Source organism: Chiloscyllium plagiosum, unplaced genomic scaffold, assembly GCF_037043375.1.
Source record: "Chiloscyllium plagiosum isolate Xiang-an unplaced genomic scaffold, Cpla_swu_hap1 HiC_scaffold_41, whole genome shotgun sequence".
Taxonomy (NCBI): Eukaryota; Metazoa; Chordata; class Chondrichthyes; order Orectolobiformes; family Hemiscylliidae; genus Chiloscyllium; species Chiloscyllium plagiosum.
In genome coordinates, this window is record NW_028270179.1 from 10,442,431 (window position 1) to 10,447,391 (window position 4,961).

Consider the following 4,961-nt stretch of genomic DNA (forward strand, 5'->3'; position numbering starts at 1 on the left):
AAGCGAAGCATAATCAGAAGAGATAGAGCTTTCGAGTTAGAATGTGGTGGAGAATCTTAACTGTGGCCCAGACCCAACAATAATTAACACCGATTGTTGCATTGCAAAGCCAGATAATTCGTGAAATTGAGTGAACGCACTTCGGAAATGCAGTACGTTGACATCTTCAGTCTAACTCTTTTCTACAAGCCATTTTCTCAGAATATTTCCTGTCATGTACACAGTCAAGATTGAAGCACCTTTCAGCAAAACCGATTGACCAGCGTGTGAGCTCGTTTCTTCCTACACCATACTGCACATGATCCTCAATGTCAGCAAACACAGCGAATGAAACAGAGCCAAAATGAAACAGCATTCAGGTTACGATGTGAGCCTGGAGAGAGCTTCAAATAGCTAACTGCAACGAAGACGACACAGATCAAAACCCAGCAGCGCCCCAAGTATTTCTGGAGAAAGAGGTGTATTTCCAGAAAATAAAACGTCTGTTTGTAATTGCAACATTATTGTTGATGCCCTTTCGTTCGAATTATTTACATAAATGTTCTTCCTGCAGCTAAGAGTCATTTAGGATCTATGAAAGCTGTAACAAACAGAGTAAAGTGACATTTCTTAGAAACTTGCTGCCTGTAGGAAGTCACTTGTCTGTCTATTAACTCTCTTTGTTAATGGGATTGATATGTTTCTGTACTCTGTGACTCAGAGCCGCTTTTCCGATCGGAATATTAAAAGCATATAACTGATTTTGCACGAGTGTAAGGCCAACACAAAGATGAATAATTTCACTGCAACACAACGAAATCATTGTCTATGTTACAGAATGCTACAGAAGTTCGACCGACTTCTCAGCATCTGTGGAGAGATATTAGCATTCTGCGCCCAGTAACCATTCTTCAGCCCATTTCTGATTGGGGAATTTGAACTCAATGAGACAGAGGCGGCAAAGAGGATGTCGGCGTCGGGGGAAGGAGAGAAGCGTAAATAGCTTGAATTAAGAACCAATCTTGAACAAAATACCGTTGGTCTCGCATGTCCTTTGTGGAAACTGTATTCTTACTTTGTCTGATCTACTTGTGACTCCAGATCCACAGCAGCGAAGTTGAAACTTAACTGCCTTCCGACAATGTGACCAACAAATTCTCGTCCTGACGGTGAAACTAAATTCCGTAAATGTTTTCTTCTAACAATTGTGTCGTAATGGGAGTGTCTGAATTGCTCCAAGGAACACATTTTCAGACATCAATTTTTTTGCTTGTAGTTGTAAAAGAATCAATGATTCAATACATCTGTCCGAACTTATATTTGTTACTCTTCACTTCGGATCATATGAGAAATGCTATTTGGTGCAGCACTTTGCTGTATATAAGTCTTTGTGTACAAAAGATTGGCTAAACGTGATGTTTCTCTATATTTCTTTTAGAATTTTCTTCAGTTATTTTGTACACCCTTTATCATTCAGTCACTAAGGAGAGAGGAGAATTGATTACTTTTCACTCTTGCAAAACTTTCCTCAATTTTCAGGAAGCACGTTAATATTCAAACCAGTTTTAACTCTGTCTTTACTGCTAGACTCGACACATAATAAAAAAAACTCCTCCGAGTCGACCTCTTCCTTCATAGTGGAGTATGGACATAATGTGGTTTTGAGATTGAGAACTGGTGTTCACATAGCTCCTCATCAACCCTTCACAATTATATTTTAGGCAAGTGTTCTTTAAGTAAACACTGACCTGATTTATACTTGCATTGCAGAATGTTGTTTATGGGAATGGGATGACTGGCTTTCAGGAGTTTGCTGGGTATACTCAGCATCTACTTCATTTCCATTGTCACCCATTCTCTTTCTTTGATATTCCTGGCAGATAAAGGTAAGATGACCAAAAATCAATTTGTAACATTTTTAAAGCTACATTTCATTTTTAAGTTAAAAATTAAAGCGCCTCAGAGGAAGAAAACTACACTATTTTTTTTTCACAAAATGGAAGTGAATACCGCGGACGAAAAGTAATTGGTCTCAAAACCGCTCTCCCTCTGCAGCAAGAACGATATAGTTCCTCTAACAGTTTTTATGTCTAGATAATTAATATCAGTTTTATTTTATTTAAATTGTTTGAGATGTTAATTTTAAGTTGCAGTTAATTGACATTAAACAGACATCTTAATATCGCTCGGCAAAAAGACATATTTAGTGCATTCGGATATCATTTATTTTACAACTGACGCAATGTTCCTCAGCCCTTCCGAAGAAATGTCACTATATTCAAAATGTTAATGTAGTTTGCTCTCCTCGCTAAAGTGCCAGACTTGTTGATTTCCTCCATTAATTTATATTGTTTAATAATTTAACTGAAGATGCCGCTGCACAAATTACGATTCCTGAAAGACTGTAGTTTGATTGAATGTGATATTCCAATTGTAAGAAATATCCAAAACCAAAGAACTGAGGTAGAATATCGATGGGCTGTGTGGATTGTTTCCTCCAGAGGCCTTTAGTCGTGTGAAATGAGTCCTGTCAAATTCTTCATTGCTCCACTGTCTCCCGTATTCGGTCTACATTCTTCAATATTCTTGTCCAGTGCCCAGGAGAATTGTCAAGACATGTAGATATATTGTAAGGAAATCTATTCCTGAAGATTCCTGAAGAAGGGCCTGTGCCCGAAACGTCGAATCTCCTGTTCCCTGGATGCTGCCTGACCTGCTGTGCTGTTCCAGCAATAAAGTTTCAACAGGAAATCTATCATTCAATGAAACGGGATTGATGGTTTCATATATACATTCTGGATTTCAGTGGCTTCAATGGAATCTTTCGTGTTTCACTGGGTACTCAAATTCATAAACCCTGGTACATCTGAGATCTCTGACTGCAGGATGTGGTGTATTCACTGAGGGAGGTTGTCTTTACGCAATACATAATTGGGAAAACACAAAATAATGTAAACAGTCAAGGTGCTCTGGTTAGGCGAGTATATGTGAACGGACAAATTAATCATGTTTCTTTTTTTAAACCAGAAACAAGGATGTTTTCGGATGGAGAAAGACGTGAACCTAAAACATTGTTGGATAAACCATTTCTCGATTGAATGCATTTTATAGATGTCTGTCGAACTTATCTCCATATTAAAATCAATGAAGATTGTGCCATATTTTTCAACTCTGCTCTGAATTTGTTCTGTGTTGCTGCATTATTACAAGGGTTTGCAAAGCAACTAAAATTCTCCAAGATCTCTCCCACTTCACTGGCGATAAGTTCAGGTTTTGTGAACTTGCCTCGATAATAAACGGTGCTTGTTATTTTCGTAAGACTTAACGTCACGGCATTTGTCAACCAGAGCAAGCGAAAGCTTACTGATATTGAGAATAATAAAATGATGGACTTTCTGCGGTTATCCATTTTTGAGTCACATTGATTCCCAATTTTGGAGCTCCGAAGTTCAGTGCGGGTTCGATTCGCCAGTACAATGCGTTGGACGGTTAATGAATTACACAAGGCAATCAGAGTGAAGGAAATCCAAATGACACAGGCGATATAAAACCAGACATAACCTGCACCTGGAGAAGAGGAAAGAAATGCTGCCTGTGACCAGTTGCCCCACTGTACTTGATTAACAATTTTTTCAGCTTCATAAGCAAACAGAACTGGTACTTCTTTCAGTACAATCACAACCGTGATAGTTATTTCTACAGTGATTGCAGTTCTCTTTGTGCAATATCGTGTCTGAAATGTCTGGCAGCAGATCACGACCAATTGGTCAAAATGAAAGAAACAATGCACCAAACAGATAAATCGGGCATGACAGCGGATGTGTATATAATGATTCTAGAAACAGGAGTAGAGGACAGGAATGAGAAAGGGAAGTGGTAACTGAGGATGTAATAGAGTATTATATTGTTAATCAGGACCAGTAGATCTGTTGTTGGAATGGCCAACATGTAAACAGTGATACATTTGGAAAGACCACATTTTTTTTGTGAAAGAATCCAATTTGTGGCCAAGTTCGCTAAGAGAAGAAACGAAAAGCAGAAGTGAATAACACAACAGTGCCTGATTTCTGAAAATTCGTTATTATCAAAAACTGGCAGGAAAGAAATTGACCAGTAGACTCAAAATACGAATATATAGAAAGAGAGATGACAGGGTTCAACACAGTGAGAAAATAATGATTTATCAGGCTATCTTGTGGGGAAGTGGCAGTGCCCGCTCTCTCTGGAGTGAGAAACAATGGGTATTCTTCCGCCTGTTACAGTGCTTTCTAAATCATCTTTGAACAAGTTGATTAGAAAAAAATGCTCTAAAATGTCAACTCACCAGGAATAGCTCCTGCTGCAAGTAGCGGATAATAAATCTGTTTCACTAGCAGAATTGCAGGCATCCCCATTTTGTCAGAGAGTGAATGATTACTGGAGACACTGTCGTACTCTGCGTAGCTACAGCAGTAGCAATAGAAGGGAATCTATACTTATACATGCATAATTTCTCTGGGGAGCCTGTCAATTGCATTAATCACAGTTATTTAACATATAAAATCAGTCAAGTTTTTTTTTACTGAAACAGTAGATGGACATAAACAATAATTTTAAATAGGAAACATGCCTTGTTTCTTCCGACTGAAGCAGCAATGTGATTTTTTATTCTCAATTGAATTACACTGATCATATTTTGGCTAAACTCTGGTGCCCCAAAACAATCTGATAGTGCATTATGTCTCTTTAATCTCTTTCAGGCTGAAACCCTCCGAACCCTCTTGAGAACCTCCCACATTGGTTGTCGTTCTTGCTCCGACCTCCTAACTATCCTATGTCCCTACATTCACTCGGCCAATTCGGTCTCAATATTTCCAGAAAGGTGGTGATATTACTGTTCTCTGGGTATATCTCCTTCTTCTGTCCATCAGGAACACTTTATGCATCGTCATCAAATCTTTTGTGTTTTGTCCATGCCAATCAACTGATAACTGAGTGTTTGA